Genomic DNA, 22,375 nt, shown 5'->3' on the forward strand with positions numbered 1-22,375 from the left:
GGTACGGGAGTGTCTGTAGGGGGAAAGAAGAGCAGATTGAGGAAGGGGCAGTTGCCATGTGCTGGCATATTTTAAGGATGTGATGGTAACATTAATTACACGGCACTGGAAGCATTCCTTGTAATTTACAGCTAATACAAAGTTAAGAGATTATGGCCATAATAATAAATAAGCGCTGATAAAAAATTATCTTTAACAGTCTTTCACCCATGTGCAGTTTAAAAATGCAGCAGATTAAATGAAAGGTGTGATTCAAAAAGCTGTTCAGTGAGTGCTAACAGAAAGGTTTTCAAGGACAGGAATATGCAAGGGTCTGCTCCTATTAGAAGGCCGAATCAGCCTAATGAGGGCACAGGACTAAAAGAGAGAAGGAACACAATTTATTAAGTAACTATTTTTTTCTGCTGTGAAAACCCTGGGGATTCTGAAAAAGGTGTCATTACACAGATGACCGCTGAAGAAACTTAAGGTATATACAAAACTGCTTAAAACTTCAGCTTCATTAAATATTTTAGTTCCTGGCCTCTGTGTTTCAGCCTCCAGTGACAGAAACAAGTCCTTTCTTATGTATACACTGGCACCGGTGTCATTACTGTAAACAGTAACTGTTACTATAGAGGGCTATAAATACAGAGTGTGTAACAGAATATTTATTAAACACAAGAGCTTTTTTTTTTTTAAGTTCTCTTATTAAAAATGTGGTTCAGTCCCAAAGTTCTGGTCTGATTCTGTACTTTACAAGTGATCTTGGGAATGTCTTTGATTTCTGAATATAAATTTAATAATCTCCCTTCTTTTCCTATTTAAGACTCCAATGAAATTATATGTTTGATGAGTTTATAATTTTTGCAATTTTCTCAAAAATATTCTGATGAGCTTTTTAAATATTCTGATGAAAATATGTATTATGCTAATACCTCCCATAGACTGACTATGCAAAGATAAAAAGTATTAATATTATGCTAACAGCTCCCATAGACTATCTATGCAAAGATAAAAATGATTAAGTTGTTTTAAAAATAAATACACAAAAAACTATAACTGAAAATCAGTAGCCACAATTAGAACCCAGTTCTTTGAGGGCTGTGATGGCATGTAGAATCAGTCTTTTTATTATGCACAGATAACAATGTTGGCTGGTATTTGAACAAATGCACCATCATTATGTTCTCCTCTAAATTTATAATCTTTTTTGGGGGGGAGTGGGCAGTAGTCAAATTTGAACTCGGATTCTAGCATGCCCCTGGCTTGCTTACTCAGCTGGCACTCTATTACTTGAGCCATGCCTCCAGCCATGCTTTTTGCTGGTTATTTTGGAGATAAGAGTATAGTGAATTTTTTCTGCCCAGGTTGGCTTCCAACTGCAATTTTCTGGATCTAGGCCACCTGAGCAGTTAGGATTACAGGCATGAGCCACTAGCGCCTGGCTAGCTTTGGCTAACTACAGAGTTTCAAGTCAGCCTGGCATACATATTGATACCCTGTCTCAAAAATCAAAACAAGAACCAGGCTTTGCACATGCTTGTAATCCCAGTGCTTGGGAAACTGGACAAAACAGTACAGAGTTCCAGGCCATATTGAGACACATAGTGAATTTCAGACCAGAGCTACATGGCAAAGAAACAAAATGAACAAACAACCAAAAAAAAAAAAAAAAGATGAGTTTAAGAGATATTAGTATACATAAAACTATTTTCAGGGGAAAAAAAAAACCTATAAATCTTACTCATGGCATAAATTTGCTTTCACTTCTAATTCAATAGACCTGTACATCAATGTATTCCATTCGTCAAACCCACTAGGCCACTGTATTTTATTAGTCAAGCACCAAGTTACCTTGATACTTGGGGGTGAGTGAGGCCTCCAGATATCATGGCAAGAGACAGAGTCTCGAGGGGATTTGATTTTTTTAAATTTATTTTTATATATATTTTTTATTGTAGAAATATTGTACAGAGGGGTTACAGTTACATGAGTGGGGTGTGCTTTTTAATATAAGGCAAAAGAAGGATTCTCACTCTTCTGTATAACTACTATAAGCCAATAAAAAAAAAAGTCTAGGACTGGGTAGGATAAACATATCATTGGGTTTTGGATTATTGCTTCATTTTATACTTAGGACCAATATTTTACATTGAAAATAACAAGTACATTTTTATGCCTTTAATATATATTTTCAATATGTTTATATTGTACTATGAATAATAAACATTCATTTCCATAAGAAAAAGATGGCCTATTAAAAAATGAACTATTTTTATAAACACCAAGTAACAAGGTCCATAATGAGCACCAGACAATATTTTGAAGTGTTTCCTGACTTTAAACTCTGGCATTACAGAGGACAGTTTGCTCCCAGGTGTCCCCAAGAGAGAAGAGCAACTGAACAGCCTGAGTCTGACCCTGCGAAACAACTGTACCCTGGTGGCTGAATGTCCCCAGTAATGTACCAAGAGAAACTTCTTTCAGGGTCTCTCCTTTCCTCCCTTCCCTTCCCTTCCTCTTTTAGTCTCTCCTTCCTTTCCTTCCCTTTTCTCCAATTTCCGTTACTATGTTTGGTTCCTCAGGTTTGGGCCACACAGGACTTGCCTTTCTAGTGGGAGAGGTGGGATACCTAGATCCATCCAAGGCTGTTTCCAAAGGGCAAAAGCCCATTCCTCACACCAGAACCTGGGACTGTGATCAGAAATGACAATGATTTCCAGGTGGGCCAAACCCACGTTTGTCCTCCACAATTGCCAAAAAGTTCATTTTACCTGGTTGGATCAGGTTTACACAGTTGAGTCCAAAAGGCTTTGCAAAAGTTTTTGGATTTATTGACAGGTGCTATGCTGTTTTGTCTATCTAAATATTTTAATTTTCAGGACATAAATGAAGGAAAGGGGCATTTTCTGCTAGTTATTTTCCTCAGTGTTTCATGTAACCTTTTAGAATCCCAGATTCCTTTCCCAGACTACTTAACTGAAATTTGTCTTATTGAGTTACCAAAGACCTCCAAATGGTAGCTAAATTCAATGGTCATTTTATATATTTGATTTATCTGTGGCATTTGCTAGCCTCTCTTTTAGGGAACTCTCAGTGTTAAGCTTCAAATGATAGTCTTTACTGATTTTTTTCTTTCTCTGTTCACTCCATTCTCCATCTTCCCTTACTTCCTCCTCTTCCTCCTTCTGAATGTTGGTAATGTATGAGGTGCCATTGTTACAACTCTTTTTATTGCATCCCTTAAGTTTTCCACCCAACGTATACAGTAGCACACACAAATGTGTGTGTGTGTGTGTGTGTGTGTGTGTGTGTGTGTGTGTGTGTGTGTGTGTGTGTGTGTGTGTGTGAAATGAAAAGGATTCATAGTATCCAGCTGGTTCTTAGAGGGGTCCAAACCACACAGGCAAGCAGCAGCACCACATTCAAACTCACAAGTAATGGGTTCCTCATTCTTTCTCAACACTCTATCAAGTCAGAAACAAGTCCTATGATTTCTCTGGATCTGCTCTATCTTTCCATATCTATAACCATAGATTTAGTCTGAGTTCTTTACCCTGTATAGTTCCTTGTTGATTCTTGTCTCCAGTCTCTCTTCTCATGCAAGTTTCTTGCTATTGCCAGTGATCTTTGTGAGCACAAAATTGACCATTACAATTCCTGGTTAATATCCTCAACTGCTTCCCACACCTTAGAAGGAGGAAAAGCCCTAACTCTTGAACAAGAAGGTAAAACAATCTGTTTCAGAGTATCTGTCACACTGACAGACTGTAATTACTCTTCAACAGAACCATGTTTCCGTAGTGCCTTCAGTATAGTCTGCTATAAGCTGTCCTCTAAAGCCTTAGGTCCTCTAACTCAAAAAAACTTTTCCTGACCTTAATGGCTCCCATGTCTGAGTTAGGCATCTCTTATTTGTGTGCATAATTTATTTACCTTAGCAAGCAATACACAGGACAGAACCTTTGGAATTATTATTTCTGCATAAATGACTAGTTTCTGAGCATTCTGAGGGTAGAAATCATGTTATGTCATACCCAGTTCTGAACCTAGTGCTTGAATACACCATAAGTGAAAAACATGTTGTCTGAGATGAGTAACAATGCTTTGTTCTCTATCTCTAGACATTATTAGGCATACATGAATATAAGAATGCAGAATGCCTAAGTAGTTTTTATCAAGATACTATAAAGCACTCTTCCTTTTATGAACAAAGTTATACATTTACTTCAGTATCTTCTAGAAAGCTGAAGTGCATATAAAAAGATAAAATTGGAGAAAGGCTTAATTTTCAACTTTATTAGAATAGTTCAGATTCTAGACAGACTAATACACACTAATTAAAAAATCACTTCAATGCTTTTGCTCTTCATAATTTTATAGTTGTGACTCAACTTCCTCACCTTCCACCCACATGTCAGCAATGCTATAAAAGCAGATCCAAGAGTCCCTTGTAGAGGCAGGGCTCACTCATACTTTCCCAGGCTGCCTATCTCACCCAAGTGAAAAGGGACAGCATTTCCTGTGCTAATAAAAACTTGGTAGCATAAATCTCTTCATAACATGCCTCCATACAATAATGCTAATAAAGTCTAAGTAACAATGTACACTTTCCAGAGGAGATTATATATGGCCCTGTCCCCAAGAAGCATCTCTAAACTGTACTACTTGTAATATCATTTGCCCCAACATTCTCTTTTAATAGAAGTAAAGCTAAATAAGAGCTAATGCTACTGCAGCTTCTTTTTCTCTGGTTTAGGCAGGGTTCACTTATACAGATGACCTATTCCTTTCCCAGAAAAAAGGGTGAGAGTAGATTTAAAAATCAGCTTTTAAACCTTGCATGTTTCTTTCTCTTGCTCTCTTTCTTGCCCCCTCCCTCTTTCTCTCTCTCTCCTCATGTTTACTTCTGGTTTCCCAAAATCTAACATTTAGAACAAGATCAAAAGTAATAAATACTAATAGTGGAGAAATCAAAAATATTATTTGATTAAATATTATTTGATTAAAGCCAGCTTTAGATTACTCAAGTTTCTAGACAAATACTAAAAGGATATGATATGGACAAATGTGTCAAAACTGGATTATTTTAAAAAATGAGTTGGGTGGTGATGGCTTACATCTGTAATCATGGTTACTTAGGAGGCTGAGAGTTAGAGGATTGCAGTTTGAAACCAGTTCAGGCTAAAATTTTTGTAAGATTCTCTTCTCTCCTATAGATGGTATAGTGGCATGCACCTGTCATTCCAAGATATACTGGAGGTTAAGATTGGGAGAACTACAGATCCAGACTTGGGTAGAAAAGTCTTTAAGGCTCCATTTCTATGGAAGGAACCTGGGTGTCTGTAATTCTAGCAATGATGGGAAGCCTAAAGCATATGGATGGTAGCTCAAATGTTCACCTGGGTGGGAAGAGAGACTCTACCTTAAAAATAATGAACAAAAAACAGGGCTGGAGGCATGGCTCAAGCGGTAGAGTATTAGCCTAGTGAGCACAAGGTCCTGAATTCACATCCCAGTGCTGTTGGAAAAGAGCCTGGCCTGTAATATCAGCATACTCGGGAGAACCTGGCCTGTAATACCAGCATACTCAGGAGAACCAAGGCTGAAGAAGGAGAAGGAGAAGGAGGATAGAGAAGGATAAGGAAGGGGAGGGGATAAGAGATGATTAATCGTGAAGGGCTAAGGTGTGGGTCAAGTTATAGAGAGCCCATCTAGTAAGTACAAGGCTGAGTTCAAACCTGAGTACCCCAACAAAAACAAGTAACTTGTAAAAACTAAACTGTTCAGCAAAGGAAGGGGTGACACTGTCTAATAAAAAATATACTCTTTACCTGACTTATGTGACTGTAACCTCCCTGTAATCACCTAAATGTGTTATTATAAATAGTGACAATAATAAATTAAAATAAAACTAAACTGTGATATTTTTCTAATACCATGTTTGTTATTACTGGATACTTTTCTGGCTTGCTCTTCACTGTGTCTTTGTCCCTGGCATAGTACCTGGTACATGGAAGGTGCTTTAAAAATGTGGAATAATAAAATATTTCAAAATGAGAAATTAAAGCCATAGACACATAGAAAATAAAGCCATATGTATATATCTATCTTGAGACCACCTCCCCCTGAAGAACTTAATGGCATTTTCTCCAGCATTTTGCTAAGCATACCTCAGTACCTTTTAGAAAAGAAATTTGTCTCAATCTTCCAGAAACCTAATCTCTGGAAGCAGTCCTTAGCTGTCCTAAACCCTCAAATCAGTACACTTAGTTACATCTCCAAATTTTAGACCCCATTCATCTTTCTCCAACTGCCCCAATGTCCTGTGGGGGACAGGTTAAAGAGTCTTAGTGTGATAATAAACAATACCTCTAATTTGCAACAATAGTTAAATTTTATTCAGGTAGTCAGGAATAATATGTTTAATCTAAGTATCTGTTAAGAAACATTTTCTCAAATATTTTTCCTAGACAGGGAGAGTATACTTGATGCCTTTTAAATTATGCCTAACTGGCCCCTATATGCCCATATTTTAAACAAATTTGGTCTAGATTGGGTTCTGCAAAGAGTATAACTAATAAATCCCAATGACAACTCTTAAAGCAGATGTAATTTTAATAACAGTAAGGAAAATGAAAGGTCAAGTACATGGAATACTTTATTGGCTTGTTGAAAACAACTCACTTTGTTTTGTTATCTCAACACTAATAATTCTAGAAATACTCAATAAAACATAGGTGCAAATCCTCTAGTGCTCTTCAAGCATTTCCAATTGCATAATTCATTGGTGGTGTATAACCTCGAGTATTGTGTAACATATATAAGAATATACTTATGTGTAACATATATGTATAATGCATAATGTATATTCTTATTATGTCTATATACTATATAGTCTTATATGTGTACATATGTTCTTGTATATACTTATTCTGGGTAATAAGTATACTTGTATATTTAGTTATAACTATAAAGTTAAAAAGATCATTTTATAATCACAGATAAAATAGTTATATTAGTAAATAACCATCTATTACTCATTTACAAGTTCACTGAAAGTAAACTGAAACTAACAGAATAAATAAGGTTATAAAATATATTTGGATTCTTCAATTTGAAGTTGTTTTCAGTTTTTAGGACTAGGGGAGTAACTCAAGGGGTATAGCACCTTCTTCCTAGCAAATGCAAGGTCCTGAGTTCAAACACAGTACCATCACCAATAAACAAAAAAAAACTAAAATTATTTTTAATCCCATTAATTTGTTGATGTAGTAGAATAAGGAATATGCCCTTCAACTTTCAATATTCCATTTCTCTTCCTTTATTTCTAAGTTACCTTAATTTCAGATAGAATAAATCTACTAAAATGGCCCAAAGCCAGCAAAGTATAGTTTCAAACTGAGTATTATTACATTTTCTCAGTAGTAAATCTTAATGGCTAGTGGATTTTGGATGGCCAATTCATCTTATTATGAGTGAATGAATGAAATCTCACTGCAAAAGACTTTATCAAACCATCTCATGATTTCTGAACAGTAATTCCTTTGTTGCTAGATGTGCTGGAGATGAAACCCAGGGCCTCATGCATGCTAGCTAAGCACTGAGCTCTCTTTGAACTCTCTTTAATCTTCTCTGCACTTTTTAAAGGAGAGTGATAGATTTTTCTATCTGAAAAAATTCATTTATAATACTGTAGTTATTTTTTCACAAGTCCTCCAATATTTCAGTTTTCTTAGGATACTTACTTTTTCAACTTTTCCCTTGGACAATTTTATGTGTGTTACAGGTAGCTAGGCTGGGTTTCAGAAACTTAACTTTTCACAGATGTTTCTTGTCAAAAGTCTTCCAATACTTACTTGTAACAAAGATTTGTTTCTAATCTAGTCTCCATACTTTTAGCCTTAAGCTGTCAAAAAGACTAATCTACTATCTTATGTCAGCAAAGAAATAGTCCCTAAATAAAATCCACAAATATATCAAAATCTTATCATGGATGGGTGAGAATGACAGAAGGGGTGATATTGATCAAGATGCATTGTACTCATAACTTGAGAAGTGAATTAAAACCTCTTTGTACAACTATATAAAGATAATGAAAAAAACCTTATTATAGTAAATGTAATAAACACAATTTGAATAATAAAAATAATAAAAAAATTGGATAGATAGTTCATATACAACCCAAGTGTTAGAATATACAGAAACACACAACTGCAAACCCTCCCACTGGATTCCAGTCCTGGTAGCTTGAATGAGAATTGTGAGTTTATTCTGGAGATTTTATCCAACAGGTCCAGTTCAAAATACATTGGTTCGGTCTCTAGGCTCCATATTACTAATAAGATGTACTCATTTGTCATTTCTTTTAACTTTATACTTTCTTATTCAACCTGCAACTTAGAAGCAACTTACTAGAAAAATAGCCACTTGAAAGAAAAAAGACTAATGAAGGATCATGGAGCATACACACAAAAAACTGAGAGATCAATTGGTATTTATAATCCAGAATTGTATGAATTTTTATTTTCCTACTGTAGGTTTCAGCACATTCAATTAATATTTCAAAGAACTGACCACTTCATATTGTTGGACAATGAAGTTATGTGGGCAGAAATATGGGGGTGATTACCAAAACTGGAACCAGAATCCAAGACCCTTCTGCCTACTTACTATATTGCTATTAATTTAAAGGCAAATGGGTACTCTGAAATGTACTTGATAATGGCCTAACAGTGGGTTCTGGGCTTCAACAAGTTGATAATTAAAATATTACTAATTCCATCCCCAAATAATGTGTTAGACTAAAAATAGTCTAAAATAGTCTAAGCATGGGAAAAATGATCTTTATCATATATTACCTTTCTGAAAAATATGGCAACATTTGTAAACTATGATTTGTGCCTGTCATCTGACCCTAAAGAGACCAAAAATTTACTATAACATGGTGGCTTTATTATGTTACATTTATATTGCCCAGCCCATCCTGCTTAACACACACACACACACACACACACACACACACACACACACACACCACACACGCGCGCGCGCGTACACACACACACACGCACGCACACACACCCTCTGAAGTTTCAAAACTTTAGACTGAAAACTAACCATTTGTTGGTTACCAACAGTATAAAATTCAAACCTGCTACAGCAAACTAGCTTCTTAAGTCTTAAGACATCTATACTTTGACTGACACCAGGTCAATTGATAGAAAGCCCACAAACATTTCATTCCACCATAAAACTTTCACAGCAATCAAACAGTAGTTAGAAAACAAATGGTAAATGTTAGCTTACCTGGACAACAGGATACTGATAATCCATACAATATACACCATACATAGCAAAGGAATAAAGCAGTTTTGGATATGGACAACACAAAAAGTAGCTAAGAGTTTGCCTTGTTTGATCTGGCTATCCTGTCCAAAGAAATTAGGAGCACTAAAAAAAACCTTTGGCTGACTTCCAGTCTACGAAGATAGGTACACTGGTTAAGCTGGTCAAGTTAAGAGCAAGCCTCCACCCCAGCAGCATTCATTAACAGAGATGTTCAGGGAAAAGCAAAAAGCTCCAACTGAGTTAGGAGTTTCAGACTGGAAACTACACTAAAGATTTGTTCTTTCTCTTGGCCTTAAACTGCCAACCCCACCAGAAATTCAAGAGGCAGAAAATGACAGCCAGGGAAGAGATCATGGGATCCTTAAAGTGACACACAAAAACGGTAGGAATTATGAGGTCTCCAGGAGGCAAAATAGTATGTATGTCCCAGGCTTTAAATGCGTCAGAGGGAACACTATAACCCAGGATTTGGAAAGGCAGATGGGACTGGTATTTCTCTGTTCCTTCTTGGGTAGGAATACGCATGCGTCTGTACACATATATTCTCTCTCTCTCTCTCTTTTTCTCTCTCTCTCTCACTGTCTCCGTCATAGACAGGTGTTGGGATTAACAGCATAAAACCCTTCTGCCATGGAAAAGAATGGGAGAAAAAAAAGTCACACTAATACATGCAGTAAAAGGATCTCTTTCATGACACTGTATGTTTTTGATTCAGCTAACACCCCCTCACTGTGCTTTAACAGAAGCAAGGACAGCTGGCAGGATCAGCACTAGAAAAGAGGAAGGTGGCCCCACTCCGAGGCAACATGAGTCCACTGGAGGCCTGTAGATATGCAGGCTACAAGCTCTCAGCTGTTCCAGTCAAACTTGGAGGGATTAACTCTGGCTGCCTGTAAGAAGGTGGGGGTGGAAAGGTCTTTTCAGAGAAGCCAGTTGCTTTCCCCGTTTTAGGCATCTGCTAAACCCACACTGCCATTATCTACAAACACACATGTATACACATATTTCTATAACTGACTGATGTTAAGAGCAGTAACAAATGTGGACAGGTGTGGGGTTAGCCTGACAATGTACAGGAGGTTAAAGAATCAGCTTTCAGAGCCTAAATCCCATCTAAAATTAGGGAATACTCCTTAGAAAAGAAGACAGAGTGAGCAGAGTGAAGTAAGTGGGTTATGAAGAGGCACATTAGTTGTAACAATTGCTTTTAAGAAATCCCTCTTGTAGGACAAAATGTAAAATGATAATTCTAAATTTGTTTCAGAGACTATGCCTGCCTAATCTTGAAGAACCAGCTATGTTACCACATGCCTTCATAGGATTAAACACAGCAACTGTGAGGACATCTGTAGAGTGTAAGAGTTACCAAGCCACCAGTTCCTGGTTGTCTACAGTGTAACTTTTCTCCTTTTATGGTCACTGAAACTTATTTAAGATTCTTCAGAAGAAAAAAAAATAATGGTTGAAATAGCTTTAGCACATTTAAGGATAGTGCCCTAGGTTAAACATTTACTGTAAAATCAGTTCTAAGTGACTAAGAGGATCTTACAGAATGCTAGATTATCTTCAGATTGCTGGTCCTGATTCTTTATATCTTATACATAAGGAACAAAAATAAATTAGCCAGGCACTGGTGGTTCATGCTTGTAATCCGAGCTACTCAGAAGGCTGAAATATGAGGATTGTGGGCCAAAGCTAGCCTGAACAGGAAAGTCCACTGAGACTCCAATTAACCACAAAAAAGCTGGAAGTGGAACTCTGTTTCAAGTGGTAGAGCACTGGCCTTGAGCAAAAAAGCTGAAGGACTGTGTCCAGGCCATGAGTTCAAGCCCTAGCATAGCATTAATGGTCATACACATGTAAACCAGTATCTTAAATCACTATCAAGTCTTCTAAGATTCTTTTGAGATGCTTTATAAACTACAGAAGGACTATAATAATGAACTATGGTTGACAATATTAAATCTTCATTTAGTACCTTAAAACTAAGTTTAATATCTGGTAAATTACAGAAGATGAAATTCAAAACTGGTATAGTATGTAAGATGACAAACCACAACTCAAACTCTAAAATAAATGAATTAATTTAGGCCTGAAAGCAGCCCCCAAATATGTTGAGTAGGACATGAGTCTATTTCTAAAGATACACACACACATACACATAGCTGATGTATTAAGTGAAAAACTCATGCATACACATGATGAACTAATATGATGTATTAAGTGAAAAAGCCAAAAGTGAAATAATATGTGAATAAAATTTATTTACAAATAAAATTATATGGGAGTATCCATGTATACATCTAAGTATATGACAATCTATAAGTTATGCATTAAATTGGTAAGCTTGTAAATCACTTATGTATAAATATACATATATAACTTGCTATATGACAAATACAAATAATATGCTATATATACTGTATATCTTAATGTATGCCACATGTACATATATGTATATAAATATATATGTGTATACATACACACACATATATATACTCACATACATATTACATACATACATACACACACACACACACACACACACACACACACACACACACACACACACACACACACACACTCACAGAGGATCTCTCTTTTCTATGTCCCTTTTCTCTCCTCCAAAGTATAATCAGTGGCCAGGTACCAGTGGCTCATGTCTGTATTCCTAGCTACTCAGGAGGCTGAGATTGGAAGATTTTGATCTGAAGTCAGCCATGGCAGGGAAATCCATGGGACTCTTTATCTCCAATTAATTTACAAGAAGATGGAAGTGGAGCTGTGGCTTAAGAGGTAGAATGCTAGCCTTGAGCAAAAAAATTTAGGGACAGCACCTGGGCCCTAAGTTCAAGCCCCAGGACTGCACCAAAAAAAAAAAAAAAAAAAAAAGATTACATTTTCAAGAGACAAAATGGGGAGATGATCTGGTTTTCACTTAAAGCTTTAGCTATATTATAATTTCTTCTCTGTCTCTGTCTGTCTGTCTGTCTGTCTGTCTGTCTGTCTGTCTCTCTCTCTCTCTCTCTCTCACACACACACACACACACACACACACACACACACACACACACACACACAAAGGCAATTGTTACTCTTACAATTTTTACAATTTATCTTGTTAAAACCTCAAGGGAACCAAAACAGATTTTCCTTTCAGTAGAAGCACTTTAAGAATTAGGGCTGGGAAGGTAGCTCAGTGGTAGAGTGCTTGCCTTACATGCATGAGACCCTCGGTTTGATTACTCAGCACCACACAGGCAGAAAAACCGAAAGTGTAACTATGGCTCAAGTGGTAGAGCACTACTTGAGCTGAAGAGCTGAGGGACAGCACCTAGGCTTGGAGTTGAGGCCCCATGATGGACCAAAAAAAAAAAAAAAAAAATTAACACTAGGCTAGGAGCTCAAGTGACAGAGCCCTGCCTTAGCAAGTGTGAGGTCCTGAGTTCAAAACCTCAGTACCACCAAAAAATTAACAATACTCTCAATATCTAACTTAAAGAATCACATTCACTTTACCAATCATGCTGATCTAACTTGTTTAAGTCTGGAAAATATATATTAAGCAACATTAATCAAGTATCTTACTTAGGTTCTGCCTTAATCATGTCCAGGAATAGCATAAATAATCAGCCCTTCAGAAAACTGACAAAGTAATTTAATACTTAATTCCATATATAGTTCATGATCACCTTTTGCCCTCATTTTCTATAAAAATGTTTAAACTCTAATAATTTAAAGACCAATAATTTAGCCAAACCAACATGCTATGCAACACTTAGAAAAATAACAGGAAAAAAGGCTTAACTTTTCACCTGAAAGACAAAATATCCAACAAAAATCAAATTACAAATGTTAAAAAGTTATGATACCTTTCTTTCTTTTCCTGCTAGAGTTCTTGCATAGAACAGTGTTGCCTTAGTTATTGACAAGAAGAGGTTTCGTGCATAGATAAGAAGTTTAACATTATTGTTTCAGTATTTTGTGGATATAATTTCAGAAATAGAAACAGCAAATGTATTTCTACCTCCGAAATTACAACTGATTCCTTCCCTTAGAACACACAGTGTTTGTTTTATTTTTATTTTTATTTTTTTATTTTTTATTTTTTGGGTCCGGTCGTGGGGCCTGAGCGCTGTCCCTCAGCTCTTCAGCTCAAGGCTAGCGCTCTACCACTTGAGTCACAGCGCCACTTCCGTTTTTTTTTTTCTTCTGCTTATGTGGTGCTGAGGAATCGAACCCAGGGTCTCATGCATGCAAGGCAAGCGCTCTACCACTGAGCCACCTTCCCAGCCCCAGGGTTTGTTTTAGATACTATCACACTCACTCAAAAACTCCAGAAACAAAAAGACATTTTCCACAGTAAGCTCCAGAATTATTTTTTATGACAATTTACTCCATCTGAAAAAATAGACAGTCTTCAATATTATGGATGCTTTTAGCGCATTAAGGTTCTTGAGTACTGATAAGGTAGAAATACTAATGCAGAAAATAAGTTTTATGTACATTTCTATATATCTCATTACTAGAGATGTGTATGCCCATTCATTTTTCAATTGTTTCAATGCTTGGCATACCTGGAACATTACTAGAATGTTAAAATACCAAAGAAAAAATGTATTTAGACCTATAAACCAACTTGGTAGTCAAGAATGTGGTATCTAAGGTGTTACCATGACTTATGAAATAAAAGTTTTACAAGGGATAAAGTAGACAATCTATCAGGCTACAGCACACAGAGGTGATGCTGCATGTTGTCTATATCTGTATCTATAATCCTTTAAGATTTTAAGATCTTAAGGTTCATATTGGGCACTATAGTTCAGTCAAATTAACCAGAAAAGATTTGACATCCCTGTTTCTTCCATTGTATTTGTCTTTGTCTTTTCTTTTTCTTCTTCCTTCCTTCCCTCCCTCCTCCTTCTCCTCTTTCTGTCAGCCATGGGGCTTAAACTGTGGACCTTGGGCACTGCCCCTCAGCTCTTCAGCTCAAGGAGAAGTGGAGCCACAGCACCACTTCTGGATTTCTGGTGGTTTATTGTAGATAAGAGTCTCACAGAGGGGCTGGGATGGTGGCTCAGTGGTAGAGTACTTGCCTTGCATGCATGGGGCCTTGGGTTCGATTCCTAAGAACCACATAAGCAAAAAGAAAAAAGCCGGAATTGGTGCTGTGGCTCAAGTGGTAGAGCGCTAGCCTTAAGCTGAAGAGCTGAGGGACAGCGCCCAGGCCCAGAGTTCAGGCCCAAGACCGGACCAAAAAAAAAAAAAAAAAAAGAAGAGTCTCACGGAATTTTCTGCCCGGGCTGGCTTTGAACCGCGATCCTGAGACCTCAGCCTCCTGAGTAGCTAGGATTACAGGTGTGAGCTACCAGTGACCGGCTTGTCATTTCTTTTCTTTCCCTTCTGCTATATCCTGTCAAATGTTCAAAGATTCTAGTTAGGTCTCAGGATAGAAAGTGTTAGCAAAGACTGCAAAGACTTTTGCCATAGAAAAATAAGTTCGAGGTTTTTAGTAGCAACATTCTTAGAAGGTTCCAATGGTTGCAGTATATTAGGGTAATAACTTAAGCTAAACAGATGAGGATGGGGGAGTAAGATGTTTATGAAGGCAAAAAATGAATCAGAACTGTAACCCCTCCATACATCACCCTTATAATAACAATAAAAAATTAGAAAAAATGAATTTTAAATGCCCCAAACTGAGTGACTTAGGGATTAGTAAGACTAGTCTACTTGATTGTAGGTGAACAGTGGTGAAGGACAAGGAAAATCTGCTAAAGTTACTGAGTAGAAGGGAGGGTCTAAGATATCAAGCTATGTGCTTCAGACTTTTTCTCTAAAGACTGATCAAGAAGGAAAAGTGTGCTCAAAATTAATGGTATGTGGAATGGTTCTGTTGGCTGCAGGTAAGAAAAGGGAAAAGGGGGAACAATCTGAAGGCAAGAGAGCAATTAGAAACTACTATTACAATAGTCTGTAAATTATTAATGTAAAAGCCACAGATGAACAGTAGAAATAAAGGAGGTCTAGGTATAGAAGACATAGTAAAGGCAGCACCCATAGTAAGTGGATTCTGTCCACAGGCAAAACACAGAGAGTAAATCTAAACTTAAGGTTCTAAGTCTGGTTGACAGACCGATGAAAATAACACTACCAAGGAAAGCTGAAGAATGAAGTGGCTTAAAGTTCATAGCAGAAAACAGGTAACTTGGAGTTCAAAAGTTGCAGAGAACACCCTGGAAGATTAGGCTTAGAGATGACTATCCAAAAGGAATACAGAACAAATATCCAAGGCAATCATGGAATTGAGATTTGTTTCCCATATTGATTTAGTCTACTACATTTATTGACTATCAACCATGTAATCTGGATGGATAGATGGATGGATGGATGGATCAGAATACATGGGGGTGGGGGGCAGTAGAGAGAGAGAAAGACACGGATCAAAAAGACATCAAAGGGCTGAAAATAAAACTTTAAGGAATCTTCACCTCTAGAAGGCAGAAATAGCAACAGCGCATAACAAGATTAAGCCGGATCCTGTACTAGTAGTCACAGAAGCCAGGACACAGAGGACATCTTTTCCTTTTTTTTTTTTCTCCAATCCTGAATTCTTCAGTGTAAGGAAGGTATTTCATAAAATGACACCAGAGATACAGAAAGGTAAAATACAGAAATACAGAAAGGTGAAAGAAAATGAAAATTTAGGGAAAAAACAATGACAAAATTTAACAAATAGAAGCTCAAAAATTTTGAGAGAGCTATAAAAGAATAGTAGCCAAATTCATAAAATCTGGGTCAAAATGAAAAAATAGATATAATGCTTGCTTGCTTTCTATTGGAATACCTCATTTTCCAAGTGGCAATAAAGTATGGAAACAACTATTTACACATTCAGCTACTCATTGTTGACTCTTTAAAGGTAAATTTCACAAATTCACAGTATTGTGGGATAGTGATACTTAGCTAAAGTCACAAACACATTTTAACCTTTACAAGGTGCATTGTCATTATCATGGTCTATAAAGCTTATGAACTCTACAAACTCAAAGGTGAATTTTTATTTTGTTTTGTTTCTTGCCTCTGTGGATTTGACTGTATTGTTTCCATACCCACTTTAGAAAGTGGGAGAAGAAAACCAGGAATATTTTATGAACAATTAATGCTTATAATAAATTGTGAAAAATTAGCAAGAGTTTTCCAGATGAATGGTGATGGTAATTTGAGGTAGTGAAATAGCATTCTAAATGCATCAAATAGCATGACATAAGCAAAACCATATTCAGGGGTTTACTGTCTGTAAAGCCAGGCAATCACAGCACTTGGGAAGTGGAAGCAAGAGGATGGCAAGTTCAAAGCCAGCTTAAGCTGCATAGTGAAATCCTGACTTAAACCTACACTCACCGCCTTTGATAAGGTGGGGGGGGGGAAACAGGCAAAGAAGTATGTCTGAGAGAGACAGAGAGACACAGAGAGAGAGAGAGAGAGACAGAGACAGAGACAGAGACAGAGACAGAGAGAAAGACAGAGGGAGAGACACAGAGAGAAACCCAATTAAAAATATCCACGTATTAGTTTTACTGGTTTTCAGGTACTACTAGAATGGTGGTTTTTTTTTTTTCTACTAATGGAAATACTCTAAATAATGTCTACCAGAACACTGCAAATCACACTTAAGCACAGAAACATTCCTGAACATGATACATGAGACAAAAGTATGGGCGATAAAGGGGAAACCATTGTATGGCTAAAATGCACTCTTCTGTTTAGGAGTGACAGACATGGCATGCAAATACTCTGAAGGAATCAGGATTTTTGTCACTCATGTCCTTCGTCAGTCATCATTTCCAAATCAGTACAGGATGCAAATCTCTAATCCAAATATCTCAAATCCAAAATTTTTTTGAGCACCAATGACTGGCTCAAAATGTATAAGATTTCAGAGCATTTCATTTTTCAAATCTCTGAATTAGTAATACTCAACCACTAAAATCTAGGAAAATATTTCTGAATCTAAAATACTCTGAAATCTGAAACACTTCTGGTTCCAGAGATTTTGGATAGCCATATTCAACCTGTACCACTAAAAGGTAAAGTATATCAGCTCCATAAGTGATAGGACAATTGTTATTTACTTGAAATACAGATAGGTAATATATTGAGGTAAAATCTAACTTTTAAAGCAGAAATAACCATTATAATTCTGTTACCAAAATCTGTGTATACCATTTTACATCATAAGAGTTTCCCCCTCCATAAAAAGTGTATCTCAAACTATACAACTTGCTGGTGAGAATGGGAGGGAAAAACTGGGAGGGAGGGTAGGGAGTGACACTGTCCAAAAAGAAATGTACTAATTACCTGAGTCATGTAACTATAACCCCTCTGTGCATCACCTTTGTAATAATAACTTAAAAAAACAAAAAACTGTATCTCAACTAATTCCTATTTCTGTGATAAACTTGAAATGGTCATAATATTTCATAACTTCCTCAATAAGGAAGCAGAATATCTTCTATCACCCCAATTTGGTCTTAGCCTTTTAACTTGTAACTCACACTGGCCATGAGGACATTAATAAATGTGATACAAGGTGAGGCCTGAAGAGTGCTCCTCGCTGGGGCTGGCCCTCTCTTGCTCCTTTCTGGAACTGATACTATCCTGAATGTGAAGAATAAGATAAACCAGTTGAGCACCCCACAGACAAACCAGCCTGTCACTGTCAAATATAAAAAGTAAGGCCATCCTAGACTATCCTTTCCCAGCCATTCCAGCCCAAACTAGAAACACCCAAACTCCCAGCTCAGAATGACGAATCAATGAAACACTATTGTAAATAATTAAATGGTTTTTTTTGTTTTGTTTTGTTTTTTGTCGGTCATAGGGCCTGAACTCTGGGCCTGGGCACTGTCCCTCAGCATTGAGCTAAAGCATCACTTCTGGCCTTTTCTGCTTATGTGGTGCTGAGGAATCAAACCCAAGATCTCATGCATGCAAGGCAAGCAGTCTACCACTAAGCCACCTTCCCAGCCCCAACCATTAAATGTTACAGTTCAAATATGCCCCCTTCCAAAGGCTAATTGGTTGAAAGTTTAGTTCCAAGCTTAGGAGACTCTGACCATCTTAAAAGGTGGGGCCTTTTGAGGAAGTAGGTCACTGGGGGCTGCAGTTCACCTTGTCTTAATCCCTCCACCTCCACCTCTACCTCCTATTACCCAGAAACAGGCCCAAGGATTAGGGACTGAAACCTCTTAAACCATAAGCCAAAATTAGCCCTCCCTCTCTTAAGTTGTTTCTTTTGCTATTTATGTCACTGTGACACAAAAGTAACTATTAAACACACAAAATTTAACTGACAATCTCTAGTATAACAGTAAGATTACCTTAGGACCTATAAAATGCCTCATTTACAATAGTTTGAAATCTGTTCTACCAGTTCTTCCCTTTGTTGCTTTCTTCTTCAAAGTTGTTTGGAATATTGTTGGTTTGGGGGATTTTATATGAATTTTATAATTATTTTTTACAAAAATCTTGCTGGGATTCTGATTGAGGTTAGCTGTCACTTCTGATCCAGGTAGTTTGGGTAGAATTAACATCCAAGTATACTGAGTCTAGCAGACCATGAGCCCTGCATATCTTTAAACTTCAATGTACAGAAATTTAATGCTCTATCTGAGGTCTGTGATACTTATCAATTTTCTTGTATCCATTTGATTCCATAATATATTCCTATAAGAGATCCTGGTGCCAAGAGAGAAAAATAGATCAATAGAACATAATGCCAAGTCCAGAAATAGCTTCAGAGACGCAAAAGCGGTTCAGTGGAGAAAGAACAGTCTTTTCAACAAAAAGCATCAGAATAACTGGATATCCACACATAATAAAGTTGAACCTAAAACCATACCCATGACATATATTAATTTTAACTTAAAATAGACCATACCATCTAAAAGGATAAAACCATAAAAGATGGAACTATAAAATGTCCAGGCAGAAAACTAATATGCTTAATCAAGCAAAGATTTCTAAACTATGACACAAGGACTAGAAGCTTTATTCAGTAGTAGTGCATATATATATATATATACTTAGCATTTTCAAGGCTCTAGGTCCAGTACCAGAAAAATACTAAAAACAAAATTATAACAGAACAAATTAACAAATTACATTTGATTAGAAATTGCTGCTTATCAAGACACTGCAAAGACAAACACTTGTCTCTAACCACAGTAAAGAATTTGCAAAACTTATCCATAAGAAAAATACAGTCCAGTTTGAAGAGAAAAGAGAAGCTGGGTGTGTTTGTACATACCTGTAATCCCAGCACCTAGTAGGCTAAGAAAGTAATTTGGGCCAGGCTGAGCTACACAGCCAAACCCTGTGTTCCTCCAATCACTGCTCAAAAGAAAAAAGAAAAAAAAAAAAAGAAAAAGGATGAGGAAGACTTGAACACTTGGTAAATAAGTAAGCAGATAAAAAGATGTTCAATATCACTATGGACTAGGAAATTAAAACCTATTACTACTTTGCACCTATTGGAATGACTAAAATCAAGAGCTACAATGTCAAGTACAGGCTAGTCTACGGAGGAACTGAAAGTCTTACATATAGCTGAAGGCAGTTTTTGATATAGCCAACGTGGAAACAGTTTACAAATTTCTTAAGACATTATATACAACTTTCCATATGATCTACCTATTACTTTTAAGTATTTAAAAATAGAAATAAGAACATATATTCACATAGAGACTTGTACATGAACATTTATAGATTCATTATAGTCTATAAGTAGGGACAACCCAACTATTTGTCAATAGATAATGATGAACAAGCTGTGATGAACAAATGAATGTTACTTAGCAATGAAATTGAATAAACCATCAGTTTATGAAGCAACATACATGAATCTCAAAGTAATTAGGCTCAGTGAAAGAAGCCAGGTGAAAGGGTATTGATCGTATAATTTTGTTTTTTATAAAATGCTAAAAAATTGAGCCTAGGGGTGTAACTCAGAAGTGTAACAGTGTTTACCTAGGATGTACAGGGCTGTGGGTTTGATCCTCAGCATTGTAAGAACACAGTAAGTAAGTAAGTGAGCAAGCAAACTAGAAAATACAAACTAGTGTGTGGGGGGAAAGGGGGGTATGATTGGGTGGGGGGGGAGGGGGGAGGCTGGGAAGGGAGGTGAAGGGTAAACAAAAGAGGAGGCTGCAATGCTTGGTAAGAAATGTATGCATTATCCTGCCAATGTAATTGTAACCCCTCTGTACAAGTATGTTCTCAAATAAAATAAAATAAAATTTAAATTAAAAAAATAAAAAATAAATAAAAAGGTACAAAAAGAAAAAAGAAAATACAAACTAGTGTACAGTGACAAAAGCGATCAGTGGAAATAAGTCAGGGAAAGGGGGTCGGGGGAGGTTGGAAGGATTACAAAGGGACAAAAGGAAGTTTTGTGAGATGATTAATCTGTCCATGATCTTGGTTGTGGTGAGGACATCATGGGTGTGTAAATATGCCAGAACAACAAACCATGTATGAGCTTTAATTGGTAGTTTATTGTATATTAACTATACCTCAATAGAACGGTTAACAAAATAATGAATTCCTAAGTGCAATGAATTTTTGAAAGGTTAGTTATTTTTGTCTAGGGGAAGGAGGAATGGTAAAGAGAAATGAGAAGAGACATAACTTTGTCTTAAAACACTACAGAGAAAGGCTTATAATAAAGAAAGATTAGGGGTATGAGGTGAATTTTTTTTCTGAAAATGACTTCATTTTCCAGCTGTTTTATGTTATTTAGCATCTCTGCCTCAAGTTCATCTCTGGAGAAAGGAGATAGTACCAGTACCTACTTAGTAGAGCCGTTGTGATGGCTGCATCACTGTAACAAGGAACCCAACATATAGTGGTTATTATAGCTAAGCGGTTACTCTGGTCATCGTTGTCATAGTCACCATCATCATCTCTAATAATTCAGAAAGAGTATTTAAAGGAAATCCAGAATTGGCTGAATTTCAAGGCCAAACCATATTTGAGGAGTGACTTTAGCAGGAAGCAGAGGTAGGTAAAGAGGTGCTGAATTGTGGGGAGTGTGAGGCTGGGACTATGGTGGGTGCCTGTATGTATACTTAGTCTAGGACAGTAAGTGTGTTGAATACAATCAAGTAAGAACAACAGGCTTGACAAAAAGGGACTACTAATGCACAAAGGAACTGAGAAAAAAAACAAGTGGTGCATGCCCAAACAAACCTCTTTATCTAATAGTACTTTTTAAAAACAATGAGAAGCATCACCCGTATTTAATGTAAAAAGCTAACTGAAAGGGAGACCATGGTGTCTTGAAGGTGACTGCATCTCTTCTTAAATCTTGTTCACCATCCTCCAGCATTTAAGGGCACCTGACTCTTAATCCTTCTGGGGACAGGGGCACTCTGATAGCAGCTCTGCAGCAGTGTGGGAATCCTTGGGTTGGCACCAACCCCTTGCTCTATTCAGACCTGTAATCTCTTCTGACTTTGATTTAATACAGCAATTACGGGTAATATGGTTTGAAGGAGATAAATGCCCAGTGTAGCTGGCTGTCACTTATTCTGCTCATGGTACAAGAACATTTTAAAATGAAAATTCCCTTTATGATAAAGAAGCTGCTTCACTGAGTGTTTCTGTACAGTCCTGATATGAAGCTTCACCCAAAGAGGATTAGAAATCAAAGTTGCCCCTCCTTACTTCTGGCAAAGCATGCATCTATATACCTAGAGTTCCTTTACCCTTAGGTTTTCCCATTTATTTAATTATATTCTGCTAACTTCTTTCTACTTTACAAGATTACAGTGTCAGTACTAGACAGTTTGGTTAATGAAGATTCATTTTTCCTTGTGGCAAGGAAATTCCCTTTTAAATAAATATGCAAGCCAGGTGCCAGTGGCTCACACCTGTAATCCTAGCTACTCAGGAAACTGAGATCTGAGGATCGTGGTTCAATGCCAGCCCAGGAAAGGCAACTCTGTGAGACTCTTATCTCCAATAAAATTACTAGAAA

At 36.9% G+C, this 22,375-nt stretch overlaps 1 protein-coding gene across 20 annotated transcripts in view; it reads right to left on the reverse strand.

The window, feature by feature from the left end:
* The window catches only part of LOC138821975 (RNA binding protein fox-1 homolog 2), a 245,481-nt gene that overhangs the window by 72,531 nt on the left and 150,575 nt on the right, over positions 1 to 22,375 (reverse strand). The gene's annotated exons all lie outside the window — the stretch shown is intronic.

The sequence above is a fragment of the Dipodomys merriami genome, unplaced genomic scaffold (genome assembly GCF_024711535.1).
Source record: "Dipodomys merriami isolate MVZ:Mamm:240054 unplaced genomic scaffold, mDipMer1.0.p SCAF_97, whole genome shotgun sequence".
NCBI lineage: Eukaryota > Metazoa > Chordata > Mammalia > Rodentia > Heteromyidae > Dipodomys > Dipodomys merriami.